Source organism: Saccopteryx leptura, chromosome 3 (assembly GCF_036850995.1).
Source record: "Saccopteryx leptura isolate mSacLep1 chromosome 3, mSacLep1_pri_phased_curated, whole genome shotgun sequence".
NCBI classification, from domain to species: domain Eukaryota; kingdom Metazoa; phylum Chordata; class Mammalia; order Chiroptera; family Emballonuridae; genus Saccopteryx; species Saccopteryx leptura.
In genome coordinates, this window is record NC_089505.1 from 251,553,617 (window position 1) to 251,566,391 (window position 12,775).

The following is a 12,775-nucleotide window of genomic DNA, read 5'->3' on the forward strand; positions in this document are numbered from 1 at the left end:
TGTAAACTTGTCAATAGTCTATCCTGTTCTGTGCATAAGAAAATAAAGCAGAGAAACAATCTTAAGCAGTCACTCAACTAAACTCTAATAATAATAGTAACAACAACAACAACAATAAATAGAAGCTAACTTGAGAGCATTAATTAAATGCTAGGAATTATGCTAAGAACTCTACTTCCATTATCTTCTATAGACCAGGAACAGTTAAGTACTTTACCAGTTAATGCAGCTGGTCAGTGGTATACTGAACATGCATCCAGGCTCTTTGACCTCAGAATTCACATACTTAATTAGTATGCCAATCTACCTAGTCCACATTTATTTCCTTTTGAGTTAATTTTAAGTGAGCAATAGTTACCCTTCTGTAATATTTTCCTTCCTATAAGTACTTGGCACCCATCAATGTTTATAACTTTTTCCTCTTGTCTTGCCATGTTTCATAATTGCCTACTTTCCAAGTGCATCTTTTTCTACCTCTATCCTTGTAGTGAGTGTGTCTATTTTTATCAAATTCTGAGCACAGTACCTTGCACATAGCAGGAACTAAATTAGAAATGCATAGAATGACTGAGTGAATATTTGGTTATATCTAAGCAAAGCCTTTCACTCTTACGTGTCAAAGGGAAACATTTGCATTTTAACTCAGTTCTCCTTATTAATGTACTTTCCACTTATGAAAACATTTGATCTAGCACTTACACACACAGAGACACACACACATACCACATCTTAATTTTATTTTTTGCAAAAGTAGTTCTGGCACTTTGCAATGGGCTTTTGAAGTTATTGCTGGCATCCTGCTCAGCAGCGCTGTAGGCTGACTACACAAATTTCTCTCCTTTCCTGGAAGGGGGTCACCCCTCCAGCACAAAGGTTTTTCCAATATCTCTTCAGTTTACTAAAATTCAATTTATACCAATGATCTAATTCTATTAATATATACTGTATTTTTTGCTCCATAAGACACACTCCTCCCCCCCAAAAAAGTGGAGGGGAAAATGCCCGTGCATCTTATGGAGCGAACAATATGGTATTTTATTAAATATTTTAACACACCATTTGGTTCAGAATGTTTTTTTTCTTACTTCCCTCCTTAAAACCCTAGGTGTGTCTTATGGTCAGGTGTGTCTTATAGAGTGAAAAATATGGTAATACCCACTGAGTAGCAGGCATTCAGGAAACTATCAGAAACTGTCAGTATTTTTTGCACTTTTGAGTGAGTGACTGAGCAGTCCTAGGTATTTTTGAGACTCAGTATGAACGGAAATATCCATGGATTTATGTCACCTTGTGGAATTACTGGTGATTAGCTCTTGGTCATGGTTTAAAAACTCTTTCAAGATAAGTGACATCTGTAAATTGATTTGTGCAATATGTATCTATTATTTATTGCCTTGTCATTTGCATAATGAGTTAGTTTGTGTTCTTCTGTTGAATAATCTTCATTTTTTGAGAATACTGAAGGACAGTACCACTCAGAGTAGGAAGACCAAACTTGTAGAGGGGCTACTGATGTACTACTAATACTGTCTTAAAACTCTCTGTCCCAAGCTGCTACTTGAAAATATTAATATATGATGGAATCTTAGAACTCTATTTTCTTTGTATTATTTCCTTCCCCTGTGGATACTTTCATGTCCATATATATGAATAAATGCTTGTGAGATTAGGATTATTGTTAGAATTAGTCCATGAATATGTAAGCATGCTTTCCTACACAGACAGTAGCATATTGTGCTCATGTCTCTGTGCCTTGAAGTTTACATCCAATAAACTATCTTAGAAGTAATTTAATCCCCCTATACTCCAGTGGACATTGGATGACAGCCTTCCGGTGCCCATTCTCTTCCCCTTTCCTGAAGTGCTTGCGTTTCCTTCTACTTGTCTGTGCTCCCTTACAAAGCTTCTGGGAAACATGCCACCTCTGCTGATTAGCCAGGGTCAATCAATACTTTCTATTCTCACATATGATTTGAGCTTGCACAGTCAAGATGAACTTCAGGACTTCTTGCTTGGAGTGCTGAGATAAAAGCACTCTCTTCTCCAGGGGAATGGAACAAGAACCACTAATTATGGTTGACCAGGAGAGGAGACCAGGCTTGGGATGAAGCTATTATCATTGACAGCAAAGCAGTGAGAGGAGAAGACTTGGAGTCCTTAAGGATTTTCCATTTATGTAACTCAATCTATCTCCTTCATTATTTAAATCAGTTTGCAGTGGACTTTCTGGTACTTTCAACATAAAGGCTCTGAATTGAGTATAACTCTACATCATTATATTTAATGGCCTAACTATAAACATATCACAATATACTTAATATACATTCACGTTATTCCAATCTGCTAACCCATACAGGAACAAGTAACTGCATATATGTGTTCATGTGCATGTTCAAGTCTATCTGTTGGATAAATTTTATAAGTCAAATTGGAGACCTTGGGATATGTGCATAATGAATTGGATAGACTATGTCTGAAAATGCAAAGAACTAGTGAAGAAGTTGCCTTTAGGGTGGGAAATGTGGTGAATTGGTATTCTCTATACATTCTTTTTTAAATGACTTTTAAAAATCATCTGGAAAAGTATTTTTTTTTTAGAAAAGGGGAAAAAGGCACTTGAAGCATTAAATTGTGTATGTTTGAAAGTATCTTACAAATAATCAGGTCCAGCTGCCCCATTTTACAAAAGAGGAAACTGAGTTCCTGGTAAGTTCAGTGATTTGTCTACAGAACACAGGAGAAGTTAGAATCTGGGTTTTCAGACTCCTCATCGGTGATCTTCCATAAACAGGGAGCCTGGAAGCAGATCCCACCTGGAGATGATGGCAGTTGTGCCTGGGACCGGAGGTAGCACGTGTCTAGCACGCATTTTTCATCCAAGGTACCCAGGCTGGAGTTGCAACTGACCTTGGTTAAACAATGAATCAGGCATATGAATAAATCCTAAAGCAGTAAAATTTTGCCATGCTGCCTGCAGGGAGGGGGGTTCATTCTATTTTAGGGGTAGAAAGCTGAGGAATTGAGATTAGTGTCCTGCTAGAGGGCACAGGCACCAACCAGGGGTGCCTCAAGCTGGATCTGAAAGTGGTGTTTTCCCAAGGGTGATCCTCCTGAGCAGAATTGTGCAGAGGGACGCTGAGATCTGTGATGTAAATGCAGAGAGGGGGCTTGCTCAGCACCTCCTTTTATTGCACTAACGTCAGAGGATGTGTTCTTGGCAGAGGTTACCCGGACTGCCCTGGTACAGGGCAGAACACAGGCAAGAGTGAAACTGTCAAGCATCTTTGCAAAGACTTGGAAAAATTAAAATACAAAATCTCAGGCCTGAGAGATGGAGGTTTAACTTTATTTAGACCAAAGGTTACAGATGTGTTTATTTATTAGAAAAATTAGAAAAAAAAAACCCCTCTTAATATCGTCTCAAATTCCCATATTTCAAAATTTCCTCACTCCAATGACTCATGCTAGCTTCTTGGTATTGCTCCTACCCTCAAACATCCTCAATTATAAAAATTCACTTGTCCCTCCCTTTGCCCTCAAAGGAAATACAATTTTTAAAACTGGAAAGTGTCCTTTCGCACAATAACTTTATTTTTACAGATGAGAAAAAGGAACTCCATAGATTTAATGGATATATAGCAAGTCTGTGGTGAGCCTAGTCTAATAGCTAGATTTTCTGACTCTCTGATTCATAGTATCTGTAAATATAGAATTAGAATTAATTAAAAAAATAAATTACTTTCACCAAAGACTAGACAATTCTAACTGTATTTATAAATAGTCATTTTTTAAAAACATAAGCTCTTGTTAGCTCTGCCTAAGTGAGTATCCTTAATTTTAGAGCTTCATGTGGAAGCTTATAGGTATGACATTTCATGGCTATAATTTATTTTAAAATACTTCAAGAAAAAATAAAGTAAAATGTAAAATGTAAATAAGTGTTAAAGCTAGGTGATAGAAAGAGTGCTCCTTGTACTATTTTCTCTACTTCATTTTTAATATTCAAAGATTTTTTTTTTTATAAAAAGGGAAGAAAAGTCATACTAACACTAGAAGTATTTTCTAGAATTTAAAAGTCTCATTCTTCTGAAGTAATACATGCTCACTAATGAAAATCTAAGGAGCATTGGTCTATAAAAGAAAAATAAAGTCACTTTAATGTGTTCGTGGCCCCATTCAGAGAAAACTGTTGTCAACAGTTTGGGGGTATACTCTTCTAGTCAGTGTTCTATGTACAAATTCACATACATTTACCTGTAAGTGTTAGTCATACCTTAAGTCCATTTTATAAGCATTTTTAACTTAACATATAATAAATATTTTTCCTTACTGTTGAATTATTTTCTTTATCTTTTCAGAGATGCATACTGATTTGTCATTACATTTGTCCCTTCATTTCCACAGGGGATTGGCTTTGGACCCTTGTATTTGAGGATACAAAAATCCTCAGATGCTCAAGTCCCTTATATAAAGTGGCTTAGAGTTTTCATATAACCTCTGCCAGCGAGTTTCAACTGGTGTGCTACACGAAGTTTTAAAACAAGCAACACCTGACCTCTTTTTCCTTAAATTGTCAAATAAAAAATGACTACGGCCAACACAACAACAGCCATCCAGCATGAAGAAATCAAAATTATACCTATTTTTTTTGTCAGATTGGCAAAAAATAGATTTGTTCGTGTGCTGCAGAATTTTTGTAATTTGTTTATGTGAGCCGTGCAATGGAAAAGGTTGGAAATCAACTGCTGACCTGTGTACACCCTCCCATATACTTCAAATCATCTTTAGATTATTTATAACACCTACTATAACATAAATGCTATGTCAATAGTTGTTTTACTATATTGTGTAAGAAATAATGACAAAACATTTCTACATGTTCACTACAGACACAACCATTGTATTCCCCACTATATGGTACCTGCCAGTGACAACATTACATTTTCTGTGGTTGGCTGAGGGCTGACTGTATTTATAGAAACAGTCTCTTATTGCAGGCCACTGTGAGGTTTTTCTCCGCTACGTAACAATTAGTAACAAATCTCTGATGAGCATTCTTAGAGCCCACTCTGCACACATCTAGGATCACCTCCTCAGTACCATTACAGGGTCTTCCACACCAGCTTGCGTTATCTTATTAAACCTCCTAATTGATGAGCTACATATTTTTACTAACCTCATTTTATAGAGAACTTTAGGCTAAGAGGTAAGTACATAGACTTAAAGCTGTGTCTCCTAGTCCTCAAAGTTCAGGTATGGTTCTGAGACATCAAGCTTCCCTGGTGCGGAGCCATCGAAATTTTGAGGTTTGTTACAGAAGCTAACATTATCCTAACCAATACAAGGATGTTTGCTGTCTATATTTTATAGACCATTGACACCTCTGCTGGGTTTGTTCCAATTTTTCAGGGAAATCGGGTGCCCTTGCACTGGTGCTCACTTAACTCAATGTTGTTCAAGGTCAATGTTAGCTCTGAGAGATGCTGGCACCTTGGGGGGGAAAAAAAATCCCTGTGTTAAAAAATTATGCTTTTCTTTTGCAGAAAAGAATCCTTTCTTTTCTCTCTTTTCCCTTGCTTACTATCATTATATTTTTTCTTTTATTTCTCCTATAAGTCCACTTCTTTCTAATAGATATCCATTCTAAGGTGTTTGATATATTTCCATGGGTTTGTATATATTCTTATAGCATTGGTTTATTGTGTTTGTGTTTTAAATTTACTTATATAAAGTTATGCTATAGATTTCATTTTATTTCTTACCAATTTCACCCCAAAACCTGTTTATATAACTCATCTATATTGTGTACTTATCTTGAACGTGTTAATTCTACTTGTTGCGTAGGATACCACCTCATCCTCTCCCAGAGGTGAACCTCTAGATTGCCTTCAGCTCACCAGCACTACAAATAGTACAGCAGTACGTGTATGTGCCCTGTGGCACTGTATGATCATCTCTCCAGCAGGCACGTGCGATGGCTGGGTCACGGGACATGAACACTGCCGGGCTGCTTTCCAGAATGGCTCAACAGTTCACATTCTCAGTGGATAAGGGTCTCATTGCCTCACAACATCCTCCTCAATTGGCATTATTCCCCTAACTTTTATCCATTCTGATGTGTGCAGAATAAAATTTCATCTCTGTTTTAATTTCCATGTCTCTGATTAACAACAAATGTGTGCATCTTTTAAGTAATGTCTTTGCCCTTTGACTTCCCCTCCCGTGAACCACCTGTACATCTAAGGCAAAACAGTGTAACGGTCCAGCTCCTCAGAATCCGTATGGGAAACCTGTAAGAAGTGTGAAAAATAAAAGTATCTGGTATCCAATTCCAGCTTCTCTTTATATAATGTTACAGGTTATCTATAGCCTGAGAGATTTGTTCATTCAGTCATTTCAGAAATGTGTCAGGCACTGTATGCATTACACATTAGGAATATAAAGGGGAATGTAAATGACAGGACGCCCGCCTCTTGGTATCTATGACATGATGGAAGAGATAAATCCACTGTTTTTTGTTTTACTTTCTGAAAGAGTAAACATTAAGGTGTGAACTACTTATATCTTAATAAATGGCAACATTTTTCTCTCATCTCTTTTCTCAATCTGCAGTGTTCCTGGAAAATTGAAACTGTGGATGACTGATATAGGTCAATTGATGCTACTAACAATCAACAAAAGGAAAAACAACATTTCTAATTCTTGTTAACTCAACTGCTCACTGAGGGATCTTTTCTTGAAAAGAAATTCATAAGTACCCAGATGCTTTAGTAATATATACCTTCCCTGGGAAAAAAAAAGAAAAGAAAAGAAAAGAAAAGAAAGAGCTGTGCTCTCATGCCTCACCACCCCTTCTCTGACATTTGTCGTTGAGGGAATGAGGTCCAGAAGGCTGTAAAAAATGCTCAGTGTGGAGACTCTGGAGCTCTTCCTCATATACCACCCTGGTCCTCTTTTTTTAAACGTTGTTTCCATTTGAAACTAGATTCATTCAGCTTGCTCTTGCAAAATGAGGATTAAAAAAAAGTTAGGGTCTGGAAAGGAAGAGAAGGATTAAATAAAGAGTTCTGCTAGAATGTAGCTATCATGATCTAATGTACCACGGGCAGCTTCAGTGAATACTGGCTTTCAAGGCCCGGAGCTCCCGAGGACAGCTGGCACTCAGCTGGTCGTGGTGCTGGCCTCACATTGCCTCAGTATCTCCTATTAGCTCGACTGGTGCTAGTTAGCCTTTCTTCTTCTTCTTTTTTTTTTTTAAACGTGCACCACAGGAAATTTTTCCTCGGTGCGTTGCGTGTAAGAGCTGTTTGATTCCCCAAAGAAATAGCTTTGGCAAGTCAGTTAAGAGGGAAGGAGGCGCACTGAACACATGAGCACATTTTAACAATGTCCAAGTGTAAGTTTTACTGCCAACAGTAGACATGCCATGGAATTTGAAACGCAGCCCAAATGCAAAATGCAGTTGTTTTTATCTATGAGGAGAACATTGTGGTTTTATTCAGAGACGAGTCATTTTGTTCTGATTTATCCAGTTAGTAAATATATCTGATTTGTTTTCATTAGGGAGTTGAAAGTTTGCGGTTTTTCTTTTTGTTTGTTTCTTTTTTTTTTTTTTTTTTTTTGTCAAAGGGAAGAAAACTATCAGGTCTGGTAAAAACACAAGAAAGCAGAATTTTATTGAAATGCTCAATCAATAAAGATAGAGCCACGATGTCACCTGCCATCTACAATGAAGAGGGTTTGGAGTCTTGGCAAGAAGAGGGAAACTTGGGATTTTAGAAGCTCAGGATTTTGCTGTTAGTATCAGATGGCATCTTTATAAGGCCATCCTGAATTGCCAAATCAGAAAACTAAGTCTTTTGTTCTGTGTTATCTTAATTTTGTCCAGCCTATTAAATGATTTCATGATGGTGTCTAGGTGATATTTTTGCATTCACTAAAAACTTAAACGTTTCTCTAGGCTTACCCAGCAGTACAAGATTACTTGGTCCAATTAATCAGTTAACTCATCAATCTGATAAGAAGTGTTGATGAAAGAACTTTCAGCCTAAGAAAAAATCTTACAAGAGTTTATTTGAGCCATACTGACAGTTGCCAGGAAGCAAAATCTCAATGGATCGAGAAAATGCTCCAGAGAATGGCAGTTTTGCGGCTTATTTTATGCATTAGCATCAAAGGAGATGAAGGAGGGTGGCATGATCTGATGGCAGAATAGGGAGGCCGGAGAAAGCAAAACGGGGAAATCTCTGGGATTGGCGAGATTTATTTTTCTACAATGGTGGGTACAGGACTGTTACCATTTCTAGCACATAGAGATGGTAACTGGGCAACAAGACAACAATGTGATCTCGTGTTTGGGTGCAGGCGGTTGTACCTTTGAGGGGTCTGGAAATAAAGTTGCTCTGACACTTCATCATATGATAAATGGATTATACCATATAGATATATAACATAGATTTTATGATGTATTACATATTTGCACTGAAGGAGAAACGATACTGAGCCATCCACAAAATGGGTCCACATATTTGGGAATCATTAAGCGATCAGGTGCCATTCAGCATTTTCATTTAAATCTGCTGTGTGGGACAGATCTCAGACTCCAGCTACCTCTTACTGTTGAGAATATAAACACTTTACCCAAATAGAAAAAAAAAAAAGCAAACAAAACTGCTTGGAAGATTTTTTTTCCTTTGTTTCCCCGCCCCCATGTTTTTTTGTTTTTTTTTTTCATGTTCCCTGGGGTGACCAGTGCACCCTGAACAATACTTTGCTTGAAACTTTGTGCAGTGGATTGTCACTGTAGTGGCTTTGTGTCTGTGAAGAATTTATCAGACTCACTCTCCGGTCTCCATCCGTTGGCAAGACAGAAAAGCCTATTTCAACACCCCCGAGCATACCTAATATTTAGAAAGGTAAGCCTGTGCAGTGAACGTGAGAGTTCCTCTCCACGCCCTGATGGCTTTACTCAACCATTTTCCTCTTTTATCATTTGTTGGAAAAACCCTTTACTATCTCTTCTTAGTTCCTTGTCCTTTGTTAGCTACAAAGGGCAGATTTTCTTTTGTAAATCCTTAGTAATTAAACGAGCACTTCAGTGGCTGGAGCCTTCAATGGTCTGTTTCCTAGGTTTTTGCCTTTGACAGTCATATTTTGCAAAGGCCCCTGAGATGACTCGGCATCTTCCCCTACTTAACACTAAACCAATTGAAGCCCGTGCTTACTGCATGAAGGAGGAAAAGATTCATTAAGGGCACTTCATTAAGGAGCTGAAATGGGACGCTCTAAATGCGCCTGAACCAACGGCAATCCACAGGAGCTATTAGGAGAGCCACAAAGACAGTTTCCAAAACTGAACTCCAGCTCCAGTGCCTCGGATTAGGGAGAGTGATGGGATTAGTGTTTAATGACTTGGGGCGGGAGACAAAGGGAATTTGGACAAAGAGGCTTAGATATGGAAGAATTAACACTCTCTATTCCAAGCAGGCCTCCGATGACTTCCAGTGTTCTTTTCAGACTCAAAAGCCAAGAAAAAAAAAAAAAAAAAGATGAGCAAAGCTTTGATACTTTCTTAACTTTTTTTTTTATTACAACAACAATACAGAGGAAATAAAAGAACCCTCTTCACTCTCTTGCACTTGAAACCTCTTTTAAAAATAAGCACCTACAATTGTATAATTAGCCCCAAGGTGAGCTGGCCCAGGGCCTCAAGCATGTGCCAGAACCCTTCTCCGCTTCCCAAAGCCGGGGCAAGGCAGACACGGAAGCGAAACACATGGTAGCAAAGGCCCAGTTAAGTGGCTTTAAAAGCGCTTCTGTCTCCATGGCTGTTTATGTTACAGGTGCAACTGAAGGGACAGAGAGAAACTCTGCCTCATTGTAAAACCTCCTCCTGGCCCCATCTGGCTCAGCCTGCCACGATTGCAGGCTTGCAGCCTCTGTGGCCTGTGAAGTGCTTTATGAAAAGAGGTGATTATCCGGGCTACGTGAGGGGATAACTTGGGAAGTGTGCCAAAGGTGGAAAGTGCTCTTGAAAAAGAATCGTCGACTTGGAGTGGGGCAGGCCATGTTGGAGCTTATCTCTACCATTTCCCCCTGCTCTGGACAAGAACACAGTATCATTATCTGAGCGAAGCCACGTTTAAGTGGCTGACCCTGGAGCCGAGTATCATTCCCCAGGAAGTTAAGTAAACAGACTCTGAGCACCAAGTGCCTTGGAGCAGTAAGTGTGTGATTATGCCCTGCTGCTGAGAATGGCAAAATGCAGGTGCAAATGTTACTGTAGGCAGAAGTACAACCCAAATAGTGCCGTAAATGATCTCGCACTGTAATAAAGCAATTCAACATGGCCTGATTTTTAACCAACCTAAATCACTTGCAGAAAAGCTGGGTATTCATTTCATGTATTAGCCTATATGAAATGGTCCTGGAGCAGTTCTAGACACCAAGTATTATTTAACCCGTGTGGTTTAGTGGAACCATGGCAGCCCCCTGCCGTAATCCATTCGGAGGCAATATCGGCAATCAGTGTGAAATTAAATACATTACAGGGAAAGAGCTTAATGCGTTTTATAGGCAGTTGTTCACATCAAACTTTAGTTTTCGAAATCCAACATTTGATCCCGCAACAGGAACTGTGCCTTGCTCAGGGATTGCCCCGCTGCACTGTCAGGAGGTAGGAAAGAGGCAGGGCTCAGACTTCAGGAAAGGTGCTCTTGGCTGAAAGAAAGCATTTCCAATCAGCTTAGTTCTACTGAGCCTCTTGAATGCCAAAGGCCCAGGTAGCATTTGATCACGTTGCTTCAGGGCTCGGACCTGCATTTATTGCCCTTTTCTGCTAACATTTTTGCTTTAAGGATAGATGTTTTTCCAGGGCAGTGAGACTCCCTTCTCTCACAGCTAAATTGGAGTAGGGTGTAACGGGCTTCCCTCACCTTACTCCCAGTCCCTCTTGACCCCAACATGGTCTAGCCATCTGTTCTTTGTTAAATTGAAAATGTGTAGAAATTTTTATAGAGATCTTCAGCTATATAAATAGCTTTGAAAATTGTTGTAACTTTAAAAGCAGGTCAAAAAGGAAATTGAACAGCTAGTGAGTTTCATACCATCCAGTTCGCTTTTTGAAGGGCAGTGTTGGTCTTCCTGGTAAATGGTTGCTTTTATTGTTGGGGTTCTCACTGGCTTGTTTGTTTTTTTCTGGGTAGCTTTTAATAGAAAAGGGAGCTTTGGTGGAATCTTTGATAGAATGTCAAATATATCATGAATCGCTTCTGGCCCCATGGTCAAACTCAGGAGCCGCTATTGTCTTGGGAGTGTGGCCTGTGTGCATAGTTGAGCATCTGATTCTGTGTAAATATCGGTGACTTCCTTGGATGAATGATGATGACTCCAATCTGTTTACCAAGAAAGTTCCTGCACTATCATGGCACACAGGTGGATACTGTGTCCTCAGAGATGGTGGCCTTGTTGGAACCCTTGCACCAAACTCTCCCTCTTTGGGTGCAAAAACTTATCAAAAGACTCTTTGCACTGTCTTTTTTCCAGAGTTGACAACGGGTCTATAGCTCTTTAAAATATAGTGAAAATTAAAGTTTTTTTGTTAGTATTACAAAAAAGTCTAAGAACTTCAAAATAGTGATTCTCAACCTTCAGTGGGAGAGGGGCAATATAATTATTGCTAGGAGTCTATTTAATCCACTTGTGTAGCCATTCTTTACAGTCTGAAAAAATAACGTGTCTCACACATAGATAATGATTTTAAAAAATAATGTCCTATAGATGCTATTATGATTAACACATTCAAAATTATTTAAAAAGCTTTACTGAGATTATAGTCATCTTTAGCATTATATGTTGTGTTAAGCCATACTAAAAGTTCAACTCTTATCACATAGAATTCTAACATTTTATTTTCTGGGGTGAGGGTTATGATATGGAACTCTATCAATTGCCAGTAATAAAAACTCAACTTTTGGTCTAAAGCCAAAAGAGAAAAGTTATTGGCTCAGGTAACTCAGAGATGTATTGAGCTCTGTTTGCCTTTGCTTGGCTTCATTCTCAGGCAGGCTCTCTGAGGACAAGAGGGTCCTGGTCCTTGCTACATGATTACATGGTCCTGAAGGCTTGTGAAGTCAAGAGATACTTTATCCCAGTATCCATATGAAATTCCAAAAGAGAGTTTAGATTGGCCAGCCCTACTCTTTGGATCTCTCTCTGGATGAAGCAGGCAGAGAGATTAAGATTACTTAATCTGATTGGTCAACATAAATCATATGCTCACTCCTTTAAAAGTAACAGAAATATAGTGCCTTGATTCAGTGCCCTACTAGAGTCACACGGAGAGAGGGAGGGGTCAATATCCTAACAAAACAGAGGCGATGCTTATTGACTGTAAAAGGGCTCTCATATTTACACTCATATTTTCAAGACTTGGGAATCATTGTCCTGGAGTTATTATTATTTTTGATGTTTTGACTAAGTTCTTCTACCAAGTATTAGAAGCCAGCTAAGCACAATTGAAACTAGTGGGAATACCTTGGGAAGCACTGTGTTTGCAGCCAATCCCAACTGTGGTTTGTGTACCTGCTTATACTTGAGTGAGGAAAGAGGAAGAATGAAGGATTGGAATAAGAAAACACCCAAAATCAAAACTTCCTTAAAATAAAAATCTCAATTCTTCTCTGTTAATATAAAGCAAAACAGAAGAAACTCACATACACATATGCAATGTAGAGACACCTCCACTACCACCACCACCACCACCACCACCACCACC